General features: G+C 43.9%; 1 long non-coding RNA gene across 1 annotated transcript in view; it reads right to left on the bottom strand.

Moving 5' to 3' along the window:
- LOC307185335 overlaps positions 1 to 25,033 on the bottom strand; it is a 596,100-nt gene that overhangs the window by 218,437 nt on the left and 352,630 nt on the right. The window lies entirely within an intron of this gene.

The raw sequence follows: 25,033 nt of genomic DNA, 5'->3' as shown, positions 1-25,033 counted from the left end.
CCTCCCCTGGTACTCGGGTGCAACATTCCAGACGCTTTACTAACACTCTCCCCACTTGGAGAGTCAGCGCCTTTAACCTCCTGTTTGGCCCAGTTTGCAATTTCTGCGGAAGATGAACAGGAATAGCGAGAACCAATGAGAGGCTAGCTGGAGGTGTCTGGACGGGCAAATTTAACTCTCATTTCCCACCAGGAAGAGGAAATAACCAAAGGCTCAGCGTGCGGTACCGGAACTAGATTAGGGCCTGAAGCCATCCTGCGGTGTTGCGGCCAGCTCAAAAGAAAGCGAGTTGAAGAAAGGAGCTCAGGGGCACTGTAATTCACAAACCTGCAGAGTTATAAATGACAGCTATCGTCCAAAAATAGACTGAAGTAAGGCTGCCAAGAGGACTTGAAAGCGGGGCAGAATTGCAGGCAACCGATTTCAGGAGGTAGACTGGAATTGCATTGAAAGCATAGGAAAAGAGGCAGAACGTCCACAATGATGCACTTGGCCAAAAAGGGCGTATGCGTTTTTTCCTGAATATATTCAGGAAAAAACGCATACGCCCTTTTTGGCCAACCAAGCAAGCTTGCAAAGGAAATCTGCACTACAATGAAGTCTCACTTCCCCCCAGTCAAAAGGGCCATCTGAAAAAAGTGTAAAATCCAGAAAGGCAAGACAGGCCATGGAGAACTGGGAGCCTTGTTATGCTGATTGGCGGGATGTAAATTGCCAACAGACACTTGGGAGAAGTGTATGGTGTTTCCTGAAACATCTAAAAAACAAAGCAACAGAGCCTAGGGCACTGCCACTTATGGTCCTATAGCTTAGGGAAATTAAAATCAAAAAGACACAGCCACCCCAAAGTTTGGGACGCCTCTGTTTACAAGAACCTTGTTTACAGTACAAGTTCAACATCGCAGAAAGTGAAAAATGGATAAAGAACTTGTGGTACTTACGTACAATGCAGTATCACTCAGCAATGAAATCTATGTCATCAGGCCCGTAGCAGCATAATGAGTAGATTCAGGTACGATGATTCTAACTGAAATAACTCACACAGAAAAAGAAACATCATAAGATATCACTAATACACGGAATGTAAACTTGGCTACACAGGAACTGAATTCCAAAACAGAACAGGTTCTCAAATTTAGAAAACCAACTTATGCTTGCTTAAGGGGAAAGGTGAGTTGGGTTGCTGCATAAAACCAGAGATTGAAATGAGCACACATAAAGTTCCTTAAGCCAAATATGGAATAGACAAGAGCTACTCCTTGCTCAACGAAATGGACTCAACACCGCATATTAACCGCCTAAGAATGTACCTGACTAGTAAGTATCTTAAAACCTATGGATTGCTATGTCTCCGAAAGAGAATCAAGCATGTGTACAGGGGCATAAACGCAGCAGTGATAGGATTGGAGAGGTTCGGTGAGCAAATGAAGACCCTTTGAAGTCATATTGCATGGTACCCATTCCACGGGTTTCAACTACCCAGGTTTTAGGTATTCTTCCTTCAGCTAAAACGTGCATGTGGAACCCAGAGTATGATCAACCATGTGATCGGGAGACGTGTTCCAATATGTCTCAGTTTTCCTCCCCTGGTACTCGGGTGCAACATTCCAGACGCTTTACTAACACTCTCCCCACTTGGAGAGTCAGTCCCTTTAACCTCCTGTTTGGCCCAGTTTGCAATTTCTGCGGAAGATGAACAGGAATAGCGAGAACCAATGAGAGGCTAGCTGGAGGTGTCTGGACGGGCAAATTTAACTCTCATTTCCCACCAGGAAGAGGAAATAACCAAAGGCTCAGCGTGCGGTACCGGAACTAGATTAGGGCCTGAAGCCATCCTGCGGTGTTGCGGCCAGCTCAAAAGAAAGCGAGTTGAAGAAAGGAGCTCAGGGGCACTGTAATTCACAAACCTGCAGAGTTATAAATGACAGCTATCGTCCAAAAATAGACTGAAGTAAGGCTGCCAAGAGGACTTGAAAGCGGGGCAGAATTGCAGGAAACCGATTTCAGGAGGTAGACTGGAATTGCATTGAAAGCATAGGAAAAGAGGCAGAACGTCCACAATGATGCACTTGGCCAAAAAGGGCGTATGCGTTTTTTCCTGAATATATTCAGGAAAAAACGCATACGCCCTTTTTGGCCAACCAAGCAAGCTTGTAAACGAAATCTGCACTACAATGAAGTCTCACTTACCCCCGGTCAAAAGGGCCATCTGAAAAAAGTGTAAAATCCAGAAAGGCAGGACAGGCCATGGAGAACTGGGAGCCTTGTTATGCTGAAGGGCGGGATGTAAATTGCCAACAGACACTTGGGAGAAGTGTATGGTGTTTCCTGAAACATCTAAAAAACAAAGCAACAGAACCTAGGGCACTTCCACTTATGGTCCTATAGCTTAGGGAAATTAAAATCAAAAAGACACAGCCACCCCAAAGTTTGGAACGGCACTGTTTACAAGAACCTCGTTTACAGTACAAGTTCAACATCGCAGAAAGTGAAAAATGGATAAAGAAGTTGTGGTATTTACTTACAAAGCAATATCACTCAGCAATGAAATCTGTGTCATCAGGCCCTTAGCAGCACAATGAGTGGATTCAGGTATGATGATTCTAACTGAAGTAAGTCACACAGAAAAAGAAACATCATAAGATATCAGTAATACACGGAATGTAAACTTGGCTACACAGGAACTGAATTACAGAACAGAACAGGGTCTCAAATTTAGAAAACCAACTTATGCTTGCTTAAGGGTAAAGATGAGTTGGGGTGCTGCATAAAACCAGAGATTGAAATGAGCACAGATAAAGTTCCTTAAGCCAAATATGGAATAGACAAGAGCTACTCCTTGCTCAACGAAATGGACTCAACACTGCATATTAAACGCCTAAGAATGTACCTGACTAGTAAGTATCTTAAAACCTATGGATTGCTATGTCTCTGAAAGAGAATCATGCATGTGTACAGGGGCATAAACGCAGCAGTGATAGTATTGGAGAGGTTCGGTGAGCAAATGAAGACCCTTTGAAGTCATATTGCATGGTACCCATTCCACGGGTTTCAACTACCCAGGTTTAAGGTATTCTCCCTTCAGCTAAAACATGCATGTGGAACCTAGAGTATGATCAACCATGTGATCGGGAGACGTGTTCAAATATGTCTCAGTTTTCGTACCCTGGTACTCGGGTGCAACATTCCAGACGCTTTACTAACACTCTCCCCACTTGGACAGTCAGTCCCTTTAACCTCCTGTTTGGCCCAGTTTGCAATTTCTGCGGAAGATGAACAGGAATAGCGAGAACCAATGAGAGGCTAGCTGGAGGTGTCTGGACGGGCAAATTTAACTCTCATTTCCCACCAGGAAGAGGAATTAACCAAAGGCTCAGTGTGCCGTGCCGGAACCAGATTAGGGCCTGAAGCCATCCTGCGGTGTTGCGGCCAGCTCACAAGAAAGCGAGTTGAAGAAAGGAGCTCAGGGGCACTGTAATTCACAAACCTGCAGAGTTATAAATGACAGCTATCGTCCAAAAATAGACTGAAGTAAGGCTGCCAAGAGGACTTGAAAGCGGGGCAGAATTGCAGGAAACCGATTTCAGGATGTAGACTGGAATTGCATTGAAACCATAGGAAAAGAGGCAGAACGTCCACAATGATGCACTTGGCCAAAAAGGGCGTATGCGTTTTTTCCTGAATATATTCAGGAAAAAACGCATACGCCCTTTTTGGCCAACCAAGCAAGCTTGCAAAGGAAATCTGCACTACAATGAAGTCTCACTTCCCCCCGGTCAAAAGGGCCATCTGAAAAAAGTGTAAAATCCAGAAAGGCAACAGGCCATTGAGAACTGGGAGCCTTGTTATGCTGATGGGCGGGATGTAAATTGCCAACAGACACTTGGGAGAAGTGTATGGTGTTTCCTGAAACATCTAAAAAACAAAGCAACAGAGCCTAGGGCACTTCCACTTATGGTCCTATAGCTTAGGGAAATTAAAATCAAAAAGACACAGCCATCCCAAAGTTTGGAATGGCTCTGTTTACAAGAACCTCGTTTACAGTACAAGTTCAACATCGCAGAAAGTGAAAAATGGATAAAGAAGTTGTGGTATTCACTTACAAAGTAATATCACTCAGCAATGAAATCTATGTCATCAGGCCCTTAGTAGCACAATGAGTGGATTCAGGTATGATGATTCTAACTGAAATAAGTCACACAGAAAAAGAAACATCATAAGATATCAGTAATACACGGAATGGAAACTTGGCTACACAGGAACTGAATTACAGAACAGAACAGGGTCTCAAATTTAGAAAACCAACTTATGCTTGCTTAAGGGTAAAGGTGAGTTGGGGCTGCATAAAACCAGAGATTGAAATGAGCACAGATAAAGTTCCTTAAGCCAAATATGGAATAGACAAGAGCTACTCCTTGCTCAACGAAATGGACTCAACACCGCATATTAAACGCCTAAGAATGTACCTGACTTGTAAGTATCTTAAAACCTATGGATTGCTATGTCTCCAAAAGAGAATCAAGCATGTGTACAGGGGCATAAACGCAGCAGTGATAGGATTGGAGAGGTTCGGTGAGCAAATGAAGACCCTTTGAAGTCATATTGCATGGTACCCATTCCACGGTTTCAACTACCCAGGTTTAAGGTATTCTTCCTTCAGCTAAAACATGCATGTGGAACCTAGAGTATGATCAACCATGTGATCGGGAGACGTGTTCAAATATGTCTCAGTTTTCCTCCCCTGGTACTCGGGTGCAACATTCCAGACGCTTTACTAACACTCTCCCCACTTGGAGAGTCAGTCCCTTTAACCTCCTGTTTGGCCCAGTTTGCAATTTCTGCGGACGATGAACAGGAATAGCGAGAACCAATGAGAGGCTAGCTGGAGGTGTCTGGACGGGCAAATTTAACTCTCATTTCCCACCAGGAAGAGGAATTAACCAAAGGCTCAGCATGCCGGGCCGGAACCAGATTAGGGCCTGAAGCCATCCTGCGGTGTTGCGGCCAGGTCACAAGAAAGCGAGTTGAAGAAAGGAGCTCAGGGGCACTGTAATTCACAAACCTGCAGAGTTATAAATGACAGCTATCGTCCAAAAATAGACTGAAGTAAGGCTGCCAAGAGGACTTGAAAGCGGGGCAGAATTGCAGGAAACCGATTTCAGGAGGTAGACTGGAATTCCATTGAAAGCATAGGAAAAGAGGCAGAACGTCCACAATGATGCACTTGGCCAAAAAGGGCGTATGCGTTTTTTCCTGAATATATTCAGGAAAAAACGCATACGCCCTTTTTGGCCAACCAAGCAAGCTTGCAAAGGAAATCTGCACTACAATGAAGTCTCACTTCCCCCCGGTCAAAAGGGCCATCTGAAAAACGTGTAAAATCCAGAAAGGCAGGACAGGCCATGGAGAACTGGGAGCCTTGTTATGCTGATGGGCGGGATGTAAATTGCCTACAACCACTCGGGAGAAGTGTATGGTGTTTCCTGAAACATCTAAAAAACAAAGCAACAGAACGTAGGGCACTTCCACTTATGGTCCTATAGCTTAGGGAAATTAAAATCAAAAAGACACAGCCACCCCAAAGTTTGGAACGGCTCTGTTTACAAGAACCTCGTTTACAGTACAAGTTCAACATCGCAGAAAGTGAAGAATGGATAAAGAAGTTGTGGTATTTACTTACAAAGCAATATCACTCAGCAATGAAATCTGTGTCATCAGGCCCTTAGCAGCACAATGAGTGGATTCAGGTATGATGATTCTAACTGAAATAAGTCACACAGAAAAAGAAACATCATAAGATATCAGTAATACACGGAATGTAAACTTGGCTACACAGGAACTGAATTACAGAACAGAACAGGGTCTCAAATTTAGAAAACCAACGTATTCTTGCTTAAGGGTAAAGGTGAGTTGGGGTGCTGCATAAAACCAGAGATTGAAATGAGCACAGATAAAGTTCCTTAAGCCAAATATGGAATAGACAAGAGCTACTCCTTGCTCAACGAAATGGACTCAACACCCCATATTAAACGCCTAAGAATGTACCTGACTAGTAAGTATCTTAAAACCTATGGATTGCTATGTCTCCGAAAGAGAATCAAGCATGTGTACAGGGGCATAAACGCAGCAGTGATAGGATTGGAGAGGTTCGGTGAGCAGATGAAGACCCTTTGAAGTCATATTGCATGGTACCCATTCCACGGGTTTCAACTACCCAGGTTTAAGGTATTCTTCCTTCAGCTAAAACATGCATGTGGAACCTAGAGTATGATCAACCATGTGATCGGGAGACGTGTTCAAATATGTCTCAGTTTTCCTCCCCTGGTACTCGGGTGCAACATTCCAGACGCTTTACTAACACTCTCCCCACTTGGAGAGTCAGTCCCTTTAACCTCCTGTTTGGCCCAGTTTGCAATTTCTGCGGAAGATGAACAGGAATAGCGAGAACCAATGAGAGGCTAGCTGGAGGTGTCTGGACGGGCAAATTTAACTCTCATTTCCCACCAGGAAGAGGAATTAACCAAAGGCTCAGCATGCCGGCCCAGAACCAGATTAGGGCCTGAAGCCATCCTGCGGTGTTGCGGCCAGGTCACAAGAAAGCGAGTTGAAGAAAGGAGCTCAGGGGCACTGTAATTCACAAACCTGCAGAGTTATAAATGACAGCTATCGTCCAAAAATAGACTGAAGTAAGGCTGCCAAGAGGACTTGAAAGCGGGGCAGAATTGCAGGAAACCGATTTCAGGAGGTAGACTGGAATTGCATTGAAAGCATAGGAAAAGAGGCAGAACGTCCACAATGATGCACTTGGCCAAAAAGGGCGTATGCGTTTTTTCCTGAATATATTCAGGAAAAAACGCATACGCCCTTTTTGGCCAACCAAGCAAGCTTGCAAAGGAAATCTGCACTACAATGAAGTCTCACATCCCCCCGGTCAAAAGGGACATCTGAAAAAAGTGTAAAATCCAGAAAGGCAACAGGCCATTGAGAACTGGGAGCCTTGTTATGCTGAAGGGCGGGATGTAAATTGCCAACAGACACTTGGGAGAAGTGTATGGTGTTTCCTGAAACATCTAAAAAACAAAGCAACAGAGCCTAGGGCACTTCCACTTATGGTCCTATAGCTTAGGGAAAATAAAATCAAAAAGACACAGCTCCCCAAAGTTTGGAACGGCTCTGTTTACAAGAACCTCGTTTACAGTACAAGTTCAACATCGCAGAAAGTGAAAAATGGATAAAGAAGTTGTGGTATTCACTTACAAAGCAATATCACTCAGCAATGAAATCTATGTCATCAGGCCCTTAGCAGGACAATGAGTGGATTCAGGTATGATGATTCTAACTGAAATAAGTCACACAGAAAAAGAAACCTCATCAGATATCAGTAATACACGGAATGGAAACTTGGCGACACAGGAACTGAATTACAGAACAGAACAGGGTCTCAAATTTAGAAAGACAACTTATGCTTGCTTAAGGGTAAAGGTGAGTTGGGGTGCTGCATAAAACCAGAGATTGAAATGAGCACAGATAAAGTTCCTTAAGCCAAATATGGAATAGACAAGAGCTACTCCTTGCTCAACGAAATGGACTCAACACCGCATATTAAACGCCTAAGAATGTACCTGACTTGTAAGTATCTTAAAACCTATGGATTGCTATGTCTCCAAAAGAGAATCAAGCATGTGTACAGGGGCATAAACGCAGCAGTGATAGGATTGGAGAGGTTCGGTGAGCAAATGAAGACCCTTTGAAGTCATATTGCATGGTACCCATTCCACGGGTTTCAACTACCCAGGTTTAAGGTATTCTTCCTTCAGCTAAAACATGCATGTGGAACCTAGAGTATGATCAACCATGTGATCGGGAGACGTGTTCAAATATGTCTCAGTTTTCCTCCCCTGGTACTCGGGTGCAACATTCCAGACGCTTTACTAACACTCTCCCCACTTGGAGAGTCAGTCCCTTTAACCTCCTGTTTGGCCCAGTTTGCAATTTCTGCGGAAGATAAACAGGAATAGCGAGAACCAATGAGAGGCTAGCTGGAGGTGTCTGGACGGGCAAATTTAACTCTCATTTCCCACCAGGAAGAGGAATTAACCAAAGGCTCAGCATGCCGGGCCGGAACCAGATTAGGGCCTGAAGCCATCCTGCGGTGTTGCGGCCAGGTCACAAGAAAGCGAGTTGAAGAAAGGAGCTCAGGGGCACTGTAATTCACAAACCTGCAGAGTTATAAATGACAGCTATCGTCCAAAAATAGACTGAAGTAAGGCTGCCAAGAGGACTTGAAAGCGGGGCAGAATTGCAGGAAACCGATTTCAGGAGGTAGACTGGAATTGCATTGAAAGCATAGGAAAAGAGGCAGAACGTCCACAATGATGCACTTGGCCAAAAAGGGCGTATGCGTTTTTTCCTGAATATATTCAGGAAAAAACGCATACGCCCTTTTTGGCCAACCAAGCAAGCTTGCAAAGGAAATCTGCACTACAATGAAGTCTCACTTCCCCCCGGTCAAAAGGGCCATCTGAAAAAAGTGTAAAATCCAGAAAGGCAGGACAGGCCATGGAGAACTGGGAGCCTTGTTATGCTGATGGGCGGGATGTAAATTGCCAACAGACACTCGGGAGAAGTGTATGGTGTTTCCTGAAACATGTAAAAAACAAAGCAACAGAGCCTAGGGCACTGCCACTTATGGTCCTATAGCTTAGGGAAATTAAAATCAAAAAGACACAGCCACCCCAAAGTTTGGGACGCCTCTGTTTACAAGAACCTCGTTTACAGTACAAGTTCAACATCGCAGAAAGTGAAAAATGGATAAAGACGTTGTGGTATTTACTTACAAAGCAATATCACTCAGCAATGAAATCTATGTCATCAGGCCCTTAGCATGACAATGAGTGGATTCAGGTATGATGATTCTAACTGAAATAAGTCACACAGAAAAAGAAACATCATAAGATATCAGTAATACACGGAATGTAAACTTGGCTACACAGGAACTGAATTACAGAACAGAACAGGGTCTCAAATTTAGAAAACCAACTTATGCTTGCTTAAGGGTAAAGGTGAGTTGGGGTGCTGCATAAAACCAGAGATTGAAATGAGCACAGATAAAGTTCCTTAAGTCAAATATGGAATAGACAAGAGCTACTCCTTGCTCAACGAAATGGACTCAACACCGCATATTAAACGCCTAAGAATGTACCTGACTAGTAAGTATCTTAAAACCTATGGATTGCTATGTCTCCGAAAGAGAATCAAGCATGTGTACAGGGGCATAAACGCAGCAGTGATAGGATTGGAGAGGTTCGGTGAGCAAATGAAGACCCTTTGAAGTCATATTGCATGGTACCCATTACACGGGTCTTAATTCTCCAGGTTTAAGGTATTCTTCCTTCAGCTAAAACATGCATGTGGATCCCAGGTATGATCAACCATGTGAACGGGAGACGTGTTCAAATATGTCTCAGTTTTCCTCCCCTGGTAATCGGGTGCAACATTCCAGATGCTTTACTAACACTCTCCCCACTTGGAGAGTCAGTCCCTTTAACCTCCTGTTTGGCCCAGTTTGCAATTTCTGCGGAAGATGAACAGGAATAGCGAGAACCAATGAGAGACTAGCTGGAGGTGTCTGGACGGGCAAATTTAACTCTCATTTCCCACCAGGAAGAGGAAATAACCAAAGGATCAGCGTGCCGTGCCGGAATCAGATTAGGGCCTGAAGACATCCTGCGGTGTTGCGGCCAGGTCACAAGAAAGCGAGTTGAAGAAAGGAGCTCAGGGACACTGTAATTCACAAACCTGCAGAGTTATACATGACAGCTATCGTCCAAAAATAGACTGAAGTAAGGCTGCCAAGAGGACTTGAAAGTGGGGCAGAATTGCAGGAAACCGATTTCAGGAGGTAGACTGGAATTGGATTGAAAGCATAGGAAAAGAGGCAGAACGTCCACAATGATGCACTTGGCCAAAAAGGGCGTATGCGTTTTTTCCTGAATATATTCAGGAAAAAACGCATACGCCCTTTTTGGCCAACCAAGCAAGCTTGCAAAGGAAATCTGCATTACAATGAAGTCTCACTTCCCCCCGGTCAAAAGGGCCATCTGAAAAAAGTGTAAAATCCAGAAAGGCAGGACAGGCCATGGAGAACTGGGAGCCTTGTTATGCTGATGGGCGGGATGTAAATTGCCAACAACCACTCCGGAGAAGTGTATGGTGTTTCCTGAAACATCTAAAAAACAAAGCAACAGAGCCTAGGGCACTGCCACTTATGGTCCTATAGCTTAGGGAAATTAAAATCAAAAAGACACAGCCACCCCAAAGTTTGGGACGCCTCTGTTTACAAGAACCTCGTTTACAGTACAAGTTCAACATCGCAGAAAGTGAAAAATGGATAAAGAAGTTGTGGTATTTACTTACAAAGCAATATCACTCAGCAATGAAATCTATGTCATCAGGCCCTTAGCATCGCAATGAGTGGATTCAGGTATGATGATTCTAACTGAAATAAGTCACACAGAAAAAGAAACATCATAAGATATCAGTAATACACGGAATGTAAACTTGGCTACACAGGAACTGAATTACAGAACAGAAGAGGGTCTCAAATTTAGAAAACCAACTTATGCTTGCTTAAGGGTAAAGGTGAGTTGGGGTGCTGCATAAAACCAGAGGTTGAAATGAGCACAGATAAAGTTCCTTAAGTCAAATATGGAATAGACAAGAGCTACTCCTTGCTCAACGAAATGGACTCAACACCGCATATTAAACGCCTAAGAATGTACCTGACTAGTAAGTATCGTAAAACCTATGGATTGCTATGTCTCCAAACGAGAATCAAGCATGTGTGCAGGGGCATAAACGCAGCAGTGATAGGATTGGAGAGGTTCGGTGAGCAAATGAAGACCCTTTGATGTCATATTGCATGGTACCCATTACACGGGTCTGAACTCTCCAGGTTTAAGGTATTCTTCCTTCAGCTAAAACATGCATGTGGAACCCAAGTATGATCAACCATGTGAACGGGAGACGTGTTCAAATATGTCTCAGTTTTCCTCCCCTGGTACTCGGGTGCAACATTCCAGACGCTTTACTAACACTCTCCCCACTTGGAGAGTCAGCGCCTTTAACCTCCTGTTTGGCCCAGGTTGCAATTTCTGCGGACGATGAACAGGAATAGCGAGAACCAATGAGAGGCTAGCTGGAGGTGTCTGGACGGGCAAATTTAACTCTCATTTCCCACCAGGAAGAGGAAATAACCAAAGGCTCAGCGTGCCATACCGGAACCAGATTAGGGCCTGAAGCCATCCTGCGGTGTTGCGGCCAGCTCAAAAGAAAGCGAGTTGAAGAAAGGAGCTCAGGGGCACTGTAATTCACAAACCTGCAGAGTTATAAATGACAGCTATCGTCCAAAAATAGACTGAAGTAAGGCTGCCAAGAGGACTTGAAAGCGGGGCAGAATTGCAGGAAACCGATTTCAGGAGGTAGACTGGAATTGCATTGAAAGCATAGGAAAAGAGGCAGAACGTCCACAATGATGCACTTGGCCAAAAAGGGCGTATGCGTTTTTTCCTGAATATATTCAGGAAAAAACGCATACGCCCTTTTTGGCCAACCAAGCAAGCTTGCAAAGGAAATCTGCACTACAATGAAGTCTCACTTCCCCCCGGTCAAAAGGGCCATCTGAAAAACGTGTAAAATCCAGAAAGGCAGGACAGGCCATGGAGAACTGGGAGCCTTGTTATGCTGATGGGCGGGATGTAAATTGCCAACAGACACTCGGGAGAAGTGTATGGTGTTTCCTGAAACATCTAAAAAACAAAGCAACAGAGCCTAGGGCACTTCCACTTATGGTCCTATAGCTTAGGGAAATTAAAATCAAAAAGACACAGCTCCCCAAAGTTTGGAACGGCTCTGTTTACAAGAACCTCGTTTACAGTACAAGTTCAACATCGCAGAAAGTGAAAAATGGATAAAGAAGTTGTGGTATTCACTTACAAAGCAATATCACTCAGCAATGAAATCTATGTCATCAGGCCCTTAGCAGCACAATGAGTGGATTCAGGTATGATGATTCTAACTGAAATAAGTCACACAGAAAAAGAAACATCATCAGATATCAGTAATACACGGAATGTAAACTTGGCTACACAGGAACTGAATTACAGAACAGACCAGGGTCTCAAATTTAGAAAACCAACGTATTCTTGCTTAAGGGTAAAGGTGAGTTGGGGTGCTGCATAAAACCAGAGATTGAAATGAGCACAGATAAAGTTCCTTAAGCCAAATATGGAATAGACAAGAGCTACTCCTTGCTCAACGAAATGGACTCAACACCCCATATTAAACGCCTAAGAATGTACCTGACTAGTAAGTATCTTAAAACCTATGGATTGCTATGTCTCCGAAAGAGAATCAAGCATGTGTACAGGGGCATAAACGCAGCAGTGATAGGATTGGAGAGGTTCGGTGAGCAGATGAAGACCCTTTGAATTCATATTGCATGGTACCCATTCCACGGGTTTCAACTACCCAGGTTTAAGGTATTCTTCCTTCAGCTAAAACATGCATGTGGAACCTAGAGTATGATCAACCATGTGATCGGGAGACGTGTTCAAATATGTCTCAGTTTTCCTCCCCTGGTACTCGGGTGCAACATTCCAGACGCTTTACTAACACTCTCCCCACTTGGAGAGTCAGTCCCTTTAACCTCCTGTTTGGCCCAGTTTGCAATTTCTGCGGAAGATTAACAGGAATAGCGAGAACCAATGAGAGGCTAGCTGGAGGTGTCTGGACGGGCAAATTTAACTCTCATTTCCCACCAGGAAGAGGAATTAACCAAAGGCTCAGCATGCCGGCCCAGAACCAGATTAGGGCCTGAAGCCATCCTGCGGTGTTGCGGCCAGGTCACAAGAAAGCGAGTTGAAGAAAGGAGCTCAGGGGCACTGTAATTCACAAACCTGCAGAGTTATAAATGACAGCTATCGTCCAAAAATAGACTGAAGTAAGGCTGCCAAGAGGACTTGAAAGCGGGGCAGAATTGCAGGAAACCGATTTCAGGAGGTAGACTGGAATTGCATTGAAAGCATAGGAAAAGAGGCAGAACGTCCACAATGATGCACTTGGCCAAAAAGGGCGTATGCGTTTTTTCCTGAATATATTCAGGAAAAAACGCATACGCCCTTTTTGGCCAACCAAGCAAGCTTTCAAAGGAAATCTGCACTACAATGAAGTCTCACATCCCCCCGGTCAAAAGGGACATCTGAAAAAAGTGTAAAATCCAGAAAGGCAACAGGCCATTGAGAACTGGGAGCCTTGTTATGCTGAAGGGCGGGATGTAAATTGCCAACAGACACTTGGGAGAAGTGTATGGTGTTTCCTGAAACATCTAAAAAACAAAGCAACAGAGCCTAGGGCACTTCCACTTATGGTCCTATAGCTTAGGGAAAATAAAATCAAAAAGACACAGCTCCCCAAAGTTTGGAACGGCTCTGTTTACAAGAACCTCGTTTACAGTACAAGTTCAACATCGCAGAAAGTGAAAAATGGATAAAGAAGTTGTGGTATTCACTTACAAAGCAATATCACTCAGCAATGAAATCTATGTCATCAGGCCCTTAGCAGGACAATGAGTGGATTCAGGTATGATGATTCTAACTGAAATAAGTCACACAGAAAAAGAAACCTCATCAGATATCAGTAATACACGGAATGGAAACTTGGCGACACAGGAACTGAATTACAGAACAGAACAGGGTCTCAAATTTAGAAAGACAACTTATGCTTGCTTAAGGGTAAAGGTGAGTTGGGGTGCTGCATAAAACCAGAGATTGAAATGAGCACAGATAAAGTTCCTTAAGCCAAATATGGAATAGACAAGAGCTACTCCTTGCTCAACGAAATGGACTCAACACCGCATATTAAACGCCTAAGAATGTACCTGACTTGTAAGTATCTTAAAACCTATGGATTGCTATGTCTCCAAAAGAGAATCAAGCATGTGTACAGGGGCATAAACGCAGCAGTGATAGGATTGGAGAGGTTCGGTGAGCAAATGAAGACCCTTTGAAGTCATATTGCATGGTACCCATTCCACGGGTTTCAACTACCCAGGTTTAAGGTATTCTTCCTTCAGCTAAAACATGCATGTGGAACCTAGAGTATGATCAACCATGTGATCGGGAGACGTGTTCAAATATGTCTCAGTTTTCCTCCCCTGGTACTCGGGTGCAACATTCCAGACGCTTTACTAACACTCTCCCCACTTGGAGAGTCAGTCCCTTTAACCTCCTGTTTGGCCCAGTTTGCAATTTCTGCGGAAGATAAACAGGAATAGCGAGAACCAATGAGAGGCTAGCTGGAGGTGTCTGGACGGGCAAATTTAACTCTCATTTCCCACCAGGAAGAGGAATTAACCAAAGGCTCAGCATGCCGGGCCGGAACCAGATTAGGGCCTGAAGCCATCCTGCGGTGTTGCGGCCAGGTCACAAGAAAGCGAGTTGAAGAAAGGAGCTCAGGGGCACTGTAATTCACAAACCTGCAGAGTTATAAATGACAGCTATCGTCCAAAAATAGACTGAAGTAAGGCTGCCAAGAGGACTTGAAAGCGGGGCAGAATTGCAGGAAACCGATTTCAGGAGGTAGACTGGAATTGCATTGAAAGCATAGGAAAAGAGGCAGAACGTCCACAATGATGCACTTGGCCAAAAAGGGCGTATGCGTTTTTTCCTGAATATATTCAGGAAAAAACGCATACGCCCTTTTTGGCCAACCAAGCAAGCTTGCAAAGGAAATCTGCACTACAATGAAGTCTCACTTCCCCCCGGTCAAAAGGGCCATCTGAAAAAAGTGTAAAATCCAGAAAGGCAGGACAGGCCATGGAGAACTGGGAGCCTTGTTATGCTGATGGGCGGGATGTAAATTGCCAACAGACACTCGGGAGAAGTGTATGGTGTTTCCTGAAACATCTAAAAAACAAAGCAACAGAGCCTAGGGCACTGCCACTTATGGTCCTATAGCTTAGGGAAATTAAAATCAAAAAGACACAGCCACCCCAAAGTTTGGGACGCCTCTGTTTACAAGAACCTCGTTTACAGTACAAGTTCAACATCGCAGAAAGTGAAAAATGGATAAAGACGTTGTGGTATTTACTTACAAAGCAATATCACTCAGCAATGAAATCTATGTCATCAGGCCCTTAGCATGACAATGAGTGGATTCAGGTATGATGATTCTAACTGAAATAAGTCACACAGAAAAAGAAACATCATAAGATATCAGTAATACACGGAATGTAAACTTGGCTACACAGGAACTGAATTACAGAACAGAACAGGGTCTCAAATTTAGAAAACCAACTTATGCTTGCTTAAGGGTAAAGGTGAGTTGGGGTGCTGCATAAAACCAGAGATTGAAATGAGCACAGATAAAGTTCCTTAAGTCAAATATGGAATAGACAAGAGCTACTCCTTGCTCAACGAAATGGACTCAACACCGCATATTAAACGCCTAAGAATGTACCTGACTAGTAAGTATCTTAAAACCTATGGATTGCTATATCTCCGAAAGAGAATCAAGCATGTGTACAGGGGCATAAACGCAGCAGTGATAGGATTGGAGAGGTTCGGTGAGCAAATGAAGACCCTTTGAAGTCATATTGCATGGTACCCATTACACGGGTCTTAACTCTCCAGGTTTAAGGTATTCTTCCTTCAGCTAAAACATGCATGTGGATCCCAAGTATGATCAACCATGTGAACGGGAGACGTGTTCAAATATGTCTCAGTTTTCCTCCCCTGGTAATCGGGTGCAACATTCCAGATGCTTTACTAACACTCTCCCCACTTGGAGAGTCAGTCCCTTTAACCTCCTGTTTGGCCCAGTTTGCAATTTCTGCGGAAGATGAACAGGAATAGCGAGAACCAATGAGAGACTAGCTGGAGGTGTCTGGACGGGCAAATTTAACTCTCATTTCCCACCAGGAAGAGGAAATAACCAAAGGATCAGCGTGCCGTGCCGGAATCAGATTAGGGCCTGAAGACATCCTGCGGTGTTGCGGCCAGGTCACAAGAAAGCGAGTTGAAGAAAGGAGCTCAGGGACACTGTAATTCACAAACCTGCAGAGTTATACATGACAGCTATCGTCCAAAAATAGACTGAAGTAAGGCTGCCAAGAGGACTTGAAAGCGGGGCAGAATTGCAGGAAACCGATTTCAGGAGGTAGACTGGAATTGCATTGAAAGCATAGGAAAAGAGGCAGAACGTCCACAATGATGCACTTGGCCAAAAAGGGCGTATGCGTTTTTTCCTGAATATATTCAGGAAAAAACGCATACGCCCTTTTTGGCCAACCAAGCAAGCTTGCAAAGGAAATCTGCACTACAATGAAGTCTCACTTCCCCCCGGTCAAAAGGGCCATCTGAAAAAAGTGTAAAATCCAGAAAGGCAGGACAGGCCATGGAGAACTGGGAGCCTTGTTATGCTGATGGGCGGGATGTAAATTGCCAACAACCACTCCGGAGAAGTGTATGGTGTTTCCTGAAACATCTAAAAAACAAAGCAACAGAGCCTAGGGCACTGCCACTTATGGTCCTATAGCTTAGGGAAATTAAAATCAAAAAGACACAGCCACCCCAAAGTTTGGGACGCCTCTGTTTACAAGAACCTCGTTTACAGTACAAGTTCAACATCGCAGAAAGTGAAAAATGGATAAAGAAGTTGTGGTATTTACTTACAAAGCAATATCACTCAGCAATGAAATCTATGTCATCAGGCCCTTAGCATCGCAATGAGTGGATTCAGGTATGATGATTCTAACTGAAATAAGTCACACAGAAAAAGAAACATCATAAGATATCAGTAATACCGAATGTAAACTTGGCTACACAGGAACTGAATTACAGAACAGAAGAGGGTCTCAAATTTAGAAAACCAACTTATGCTTGCTTAAGGGTAAAGGTGAGTTGGGGTGCTGCATAAAACCAGAGGTTGAAATGAGCACAGATAAAGTTCCTTAAGTCAAATATGGAATAGACAAGAGCTACTCCTTGCTCAACGAAATGGACTCAACACCGCATATTAAACGCCTAAGAATGTACCTGACTAGTAAGTATCGTAAAACCTATGGATTGCTATGTCTCCAAACGAGAATCAAGCATGTGTGCAGGGGCATAAACGCAGCAGTGATAGGATTGGAGAGGTTCGGTGAGCAAATGAAGACCCTTTGATGTCATATTGCATGGTACCCATTACACGGGTCTGAACTCTCCAGGTTTAAGGTATTCTTCCTTCAGCTAAAACATGCATGTGGAACCCAAGTATGATCAACCATGTGAACGGGAGACGTGTTCAAATATGTCTCAGTTTTCCTCCCCTGGTACTCGGGTGCAACATTCCAGACGCTTTACTAACACTCTCCCCACTTGGAGAGTCAGCGCCTTTAACCTCCTGTTTGGCCCAGGTTGCAATTTCTGCGGACGATGAACAGGAATAGCGAGAACCAATGAGAGGCTAGCTGGAGGTGTCTGGACGGGCAAATTTAACTCTCATTTCCCACCAGGAAGAGGAAATAACCAAAGGCTCAGCGTGCCATACCAGTACCAGATTAGGGCCTGAAGCCATCCTGCGGTGTTGCGGCCAGCTCAAAAGAAAGCGAGTTGAAGAAAGGAGCTCAGGGGCACTGTAATTCACAAACCTGCAGAGTTATAAATGACAGCTATCGTCCAAAAATAGACTGAAGTAAGGCTGCCAAGAGGACTTGAAAGCGGGGCAGAATTGCAGGAAACCGATTTCAGGAGGTAGACTGGAATTGCATTGAAAGCATAGGAAAAGAGGCAGAACGTCCACAATGATGCACTTGGCCAAAAAGGGCGTATGCGTTTTTTCCTGAATATATTCAGGAAAAAACGCATACGCCCTTTTTGGCCAACCAAGCAAGCTTGCAAAGGAAATCTGCACTACAATGAAGTCTCACTTCCCCCCGGTCAAAAGGGCCATCTGAAAAACGTGTAAAATCCAGAAAGGCAGGACAGGCCATGGAGAACTGGGAGCCTTGTTATGCTGATGGGCGGGATGTAAATTGCCTACAAACACTCGGGAGAAGTGTATGGTGTTTCCTGAAACATCTAAAAAACAAAGCAACAGAACCTAGGGCACTTCCACTTATGGTCCTATAGATTAGGGAAATTAAAATCAAAAAGACACAGCCACCCCAAAGTTTGGAACGGCTCTGTTTACAAGAACCTCGTTTACAGTACAAGTTCAACATCGCAGAAAGTGAAAAATGGATAAAGAAGTTGTGGTATTTACTTACAAAGCAATATCACTCAACAATGAAATCTGTGTCATCAGGCCCTTAGCAGCACAATGAGTGGATTCAGGTATGATGATTCTAACTGAAATAAGTCACACAGAAAAAGAAACATCATAAGATATCAGTAATACACGGAATGCAAACTTGGCTACACAGGAACTGAATTACAGAACAGAACAGGGTCTCAAATTTAGAAAACCAACGTATTCTTGCTTAAGGGTAAAGGTGAGTTGGGGTGCTGCATAAAACCAGAGATTGAAATGAGCACAGATAAAGTTCCTTAAGCCAAATATGGAATAGACAAGAGCTACTCCTTGCTCAATGAAATGGACTCAACACCCCATATTAAACGCCTAAGAATGTACCTGACTAGTAAGTATCTTAAAACCTATGGATTGCTATGTCTCCGAAAGAGAATCAAGCATGTGTACAGGGGCATAAACGCAGCAGTGATAGGATTGGAGAGGTTCGGTGAGCAGATGAAGACCCTTTGAAGTCATATTGCATGGTACCCATTCCACGGGTTTCAACTACCCAGGTTTAAGATATTCTTCCTTCAGCTAAAACATGCATGTGGAACCTAGAGTATGATCAACCATGTGATCGGGAGACGTGTTCAAATATGTCTCAGTTTTCCTCCCCTGGTACTCAGGTGCAACATTCCAGACGCTTTACTAACACTCTCCCCACTTGGAGAGTCAGTCCCTTTAACCTCCTGTTTGGCCCAGTTTGCAATTTCTGCGGAAGATGAACAGGAATAGTGAGAACCAATGAGAGGCTAGCTGGAGGTGTCTGGACGGGCAAATTTAACTCTCATTTCCCACCAGGAAGAGGAATTAACCAAAGGCTCAGCATGCCGGCCCAGAACCAGATTAGGGCCTGAAGCCATCCTGCGGTGTTGCGGCCAGGTCACAAGAAAGCGAGTTGAAGAAAGGAGCTCAGGGGCACTGTAATTCACAAACCTGCAGAGTTATAAATGACAGCTATCGTCCAAAAATAGACTGAAGTAAGGCTGCCAAGAGGACTTGAAAGCGGGGCAGAATTGCAGGAAACCGATTTCAGGAGGTAGACTGGAATTGCATTGAAAGCATAGGAAAAGAGGCAGAACGTCCACAATGATGCACTTGGCCAAAAAGGGCATATGCGTTTTTTCCTGAATATATTCAGGAAAAAACGCATACGCCCTTTTTGGCCAACCAAGCAAGCTTGCAAAGGAAATCTGCACTACAATGAAGTCTCACTTCCCCCCGGTCAAAAGGGCCATCTGAAAAAAGTGTAAAATCCAGAAAGGCAACAGGCCATTGAGAACTGGGAGCCTTGTTATGCTGAAGGGTGGGATGTAAATTGCCAACAGACACTTGGGAGAAGTGTATGGTGTTTCCTGAAACATCTAAAAAACAAAGCAACAGAGCCTAGGGCACTTCCACTTATGGTCCTATAGCTTAGGGAAATTAAAATCAAAAAGACACAGCTCCCCAAAGTTTGGAACGGCTCTGTTTACAAGAACCTCGTTTACAGTACAAGTTCAACATCGCAGAAAGTGAAAAATGGATAAAGAAGTTGTGGTATTTACTTACAAAGCAATATCACTCAGCAATGAAATCTATGTCATCAGGCCCTTAGCATCGCAATGAGTTGATTCAGGTATGATGATTCTAACTGAAATAAGTCACACAGAAAAAGAAACATCATAAGATATCAGTAATACACGGAATGTAAACTTGGCTACACAGGAACTGAATTACAGAACAGAAGAGGGTCTCAAATTTAGAAAACCAACTTATGCTTGCTTAAGGGTAAAGGTGAGTTGGGGTGCTGCATAAAACCAGAGGTTGAAATGAGCACAGATAAAGTTCCTTAAGTCAAGTATGGAATAGACAAGAGCTACTCCTTGCTCAACGAAATGGACTCAACACCGCATATTAAATGCCTAAGAATGTACCTGACTAGTAAGTATCGTAAAACCTATGGATTGCTATGTCTCCAAACGAGAATCAAGCATGTGTGCAGGGGCATAAACGCAGCAGTGATAGGATTGGAGAGGTTCGGTGAGCAAATGAAGACCCTTTGATGTCATATTGCATGGTACCCATTACACGGGTCTGAACTCTCCAGGTTTAAGGTATTCTTCCTTCAGCTAAAACATGCATGTGGAACCCAAGTATGATCAACCATGTGAACGGGAGACGTGTTCAAATATGTCTCAGTTTTCCTCCCCTGGTACTCGGGTGCAACATTCCAGACGCTTTACTAACACTCTCCCCACTTGGAGAGTCAGCGCCTTTAACCTCCTGTTTGGCCCAGGTTGCAATTTCTGCGGACGATGAACAGGAATAGCGAGAACCAATGAGAGGCTAGCTGGAGGTGTCTGGACGGGCAAATTTAACTCTCATTTCCCACCAGGAAGAGGAAATAACCAAAGGCTCAGCGTGCCATACCGGAACCAGATTAGGGCCTGAAGCCATCCTGCGGTGTTGCGGCCAGCTCAAAAGAAAGCGAGTTGAAGAAAGGAGCTCAGGGGCACTGTAATTCACAAACCTGCAGAGTTATAAATGACAGCTATCGTCCAAAAATAGACTGAAGTAAGGCTGCCAAGAGGACTTGAAAGCGGGGCAGAATTGCAGGAAACCGATTTCAGGAGGTAGACTGGAATTGCATTGAAAGCATAGGAAAAGAGGCAGAACGTCCACAATGATGCACTTGGCCAAAAAGGGCGTATGCGTTTTTTCCTGAATATATTCAGGAAAAAACGCATACGCCCTTTTTGGCCAACCAAGCAAGCTTGCAAAGGAAATCTGCACTACAATGAAGTCTCACTTCCCCCCGGTCAAAAGGGCCATCTGAAAAACGTGTAAAATCCAGAAAGGCAGGACAGGCCATGGAGAACTGGGAGCCTTGTTATGCTGATGGGCGGGATGTAAATTGCCTACAAACACTCGGGAGAAGTGTATGGTGTTTCCTGAAACATCTAAAAAACAAAGCAACAGAACCTAGGGCACTTCCACTTATGGTCCTATAGCTTAGGGAAATTAAAATCAAAACGACACAGCCACCCCAAAGTTTGGAACGGCTCTGTTTACAAGAACCTCGTTTACAGTACAAGTTCAACATCGCAGAAAGTGAAAAATGGATAAAGAAGTTGTGGTATTTACTTACAAAGCAATATCACTCAACAATGAAATCTGTGTCATCAGGCCCTTAGCAGCACAATGAGTGGATTCAGGTATGATGATTCTAACTGAAATAAGTCACACAGAAAAAGAAACATCATAAGATATCAGTAATACACGGAATGTAAACTTGGCTACACAGGAACTGAATTACAGAACAGAACAGGGTCTCAAATTTAGAAAACCAACGAATTCTTGCTTAAGGGTAAAGGTGAGTTGGGGTGCTGCATAAAACCAGAGATTGAAATGAGCACAGATAAAGTTCCTTAAGCCAAATATGGAATAGACAAGAGCTACTCCTTGCTCAACGAAATGGACTCAACACCCCATATTAAACGCCTAAGAATGTACCTGACTAGTAAGTATCTTAAAACCTATGGATTGCTATGTCTCCGAAAGAGAATCAAGCATGTGTACAGGGGCATAAACGCAGCAGTGATAGGATTGGAGAGGTTCGGTGAGCAGATGAAGACCCTTTGAAGTCATATTGCATGGTACCCATTCCACGGGTTTCAACTACCCAGGTTTAAGGTATTCTTCCTTCAGCTAAAACATGCATGTGGAACCTAGAGTATGATCAACCATGTGATCGGGAGACGTGTTCAAATATGTCTCAGTTTTCCTCCCCTGGTACTCGGGTGCAACATTCCAGACGCTTTACTAACACTCTCCCCACTTGGAGAGTCAGTCCCTTTAACCTCCTGTTTGGCCCAGTTTGCAATTTCTGCGGAAGATGAACAGGAATAGTGAGAACCAATGAGAGGCTAGCTGGAGGTGTCTGGACGGGCAAATTTAACTCTCATTTCCCACCAGGAAGAGGAATTAACCAAAGGCTCAGCATGCCGGCCCAGAACCAGATTAGGGCCTGAAGCCATCCTGCGGTGTTGCGGCCAGGTCACAAGAAAGCGAGTTGAAGAAAGGAGCTCAGGGGCACTGTAATTCACAAACCTGCAGAGTTATAAATGACAGCTATCGTCCAAAAATAGACTGAAGTAAGGCTGCCAAGAGGACTTGAAAGCGGGGCAGAATTGCAGGAAACCGATTTCAGGAGGTAGACTGGAATTGCATTGAAAGCATAGGAAAAGAGGCAGAACGTCCACAATGATGCACTTGGCCAAAAAGGGCATATGCGTTTTTTCCTGAATATATTCAGGAAAAAACGCATACGCCCTTTTTGGCCAACCAAGCAAGCTTGCAAAGGAAATCTGCACTACAATGAAGTCTCACTTCCCCCCGGTCAAAAGGGCCATCTGAAAAAAGTGTAAAATCCAGAAAGGCAACAGGCCATTGAGAACTGGGAGCCTTGTTATGCTGAAGGGTGGGATGTAAATTGCCAACAGACACTTGGGAGAAGTGTATGGTGTTTCCTGAAACATCTAAAAAACAAAGCAACAGAGCCTAGGGCACTTCCACTTATGGTCCTATAGCTTAGGGAAATTAAAATCAAAAAGACACAGCTCCCCAAAGTTTGGAACGGCTCTGTTTACAAGAACCTCGTTTACAGTACAAGTTCAACATCGCAGAAAGTGAAAAATGGATAAAGAAGTTGTGGTATTCACTTACAAAGCAATATCACTCAGCAATGAAATCTATGTCATCAGGCCCTTAGCAGGACAATGAGTGGATTCAGGTATGATGATTCTAACTGAAATAAGTCACACAGAAAAAGAAACCTCATCAGATATCAGTAATACACGGAATGGAAACTTGGCGACACAGGAACTGAATTACAGAACAGAACAGGGTCTCAAATTTAGAAAGACAACTTATGCTTGCTTAAGGGTAAAGGTGAGTTGGGGTGCTGCATAAAACCAGAGATTGAAATGAGCACAGATAAAGTTCCTTAAGCCAAATATGGAATAGACAAGAGCTACTCCTTGCTCAACGAAATGGACTCAACACCGCATATTAAACGCCTAAGAATGTACCTGACTTGTAAGTATCTTAAAACCTATGGATTGCTATGTCTCCAAAAGAGAATCAAGCATGTGTACAGGGGCATAAACGCAGCAGTGATAGGATTGGAGAGGTTCGGTGAGCAAATGAAGACCCTTTGAAGTCATATTGCATGGTACCCATTCCACGGGTTTCAACTACCCAGGTTTAAGGTATTCTTCCTTCAGCTAAAACATGCATGTGCAACCTAGAGTATGATCAACCATGTGATCGGGAGACGTGTTCAAATATGTCTCAGTTTTCCTCCCCTGGTACTCGGGTGCAACATTCCAGACGCTTTAAGAACACTCTCCCCACTTGGAGAGTCAGTCCCTTTAACCTCCTGTTTGGCCCAGTTCGCAATTTCTGCGGAAGATAAACAGGAATAGCGAGAACCAATGAGAGGCTAGCTGGAGGTGTCTGGACGGGCAAATTTAACTCTCATTTCCCACCAGGAAGAGGAATTAACCAAAGGCTCAGCATGCCGGGCCGGAACCAGATTAGGGCCTGAAGCCATCCTGCGGTGTTGCGGCCAGGTCACAAGAAAGCGAGTTGAAGAAAGGAGCTCAGGGGCACTGTAATTCACAAACCTGCAGAGTTATAAATGACAGCTATCGTCCAAAAATAGACTGAAGTAAGGATGCCAAGAGGACTTGAAAGCGGGGCAGAATTGCAGGAAACCGATTTCAGGAGGTAGACTGGAATTGCATTGAAAGCATAGGAAAAGAGGCAGAACGTCCACAATGATGCACTTGGCCAAAAAGGGCGTATGCGTTTTTTCCTGAATATATTCAGGAAAAAACGCATACGCCCTTTTTGGCCAACCAAGCAAGCTTGCAAAGGAAATCTGCACTACAATGAAGTCTCACTTCCCCCCGGTCAAAAGGGCCATCTGAAAAAAGTGTAAAATCCAGAAAGGCAGGACAGGCCATGGAGAACTGGGAGCCTTGTTATGCTGATGGGCGGGATGTAAATTGCCAACAGACACTCTGGAGAAGTGTATGGTGTTTCCTGAAACATCTAAAAAACAAAGCAACAGAGCCTAGGGCACTGCCACTTATGGTCCTATAGCTTAGGGAAATTAAAATCAAAAAGACACAGCCACCCCAAAGTTTGGGACGCCTCTGTTTACAAGAACCTCGTTTACAGTACAAGTTCAACATCGCAGAAAGTGAAAAATGGATAAAGACGTTGTGGTATTTACTTACAAAGCAATATCACTCAGCAATGAAATCTATGTCATCAGGCCCTTAGCATGACAATGAGTGGATTCAGGTATGATGATTCTAACTGAAATAAGTCACACAGAAAAAGAAACATCATAAGATATCAGTAATACACGGAATGTAAACTTGGCTACACAGGAACTGAATTACAGAACAGAACAGGGTCTCAAATTTAGAAAACCAACTTATGCTTGCTTAAGGGTAAAGGTGAGTTGGGGTGCTGCATAAAACCAGAGATTGAAATGAGCACAGATAAAGTTCCTTAAGTCAAATATGGAATAGACAAGAGCTACTCCTTGCTCAACGAAATGGACTCAACACCGCATATTAAACGCCTAAGAATGTACCTGACTAGTAAGTATCTTAAAACCTATGGATTGCTATGTCTCCGAAAG

Source organism: Stenella coeruleoalba, assembly GCF_951394435.1.
Source record: "Stenella coeruleoalba genome assembly, chromosome: 4".
NCBI classification, from domain to species: Eukaryota; Metazoa; Chordata; class Mammalia; order Artiodactyla; family Delphinidae; genus Stenella; species Stenella coeruleoalba.
Note: the sequence above shows the minus strand (reverse complement) of the source record. Positions and strands in the feature narration are given on the sequence as shown.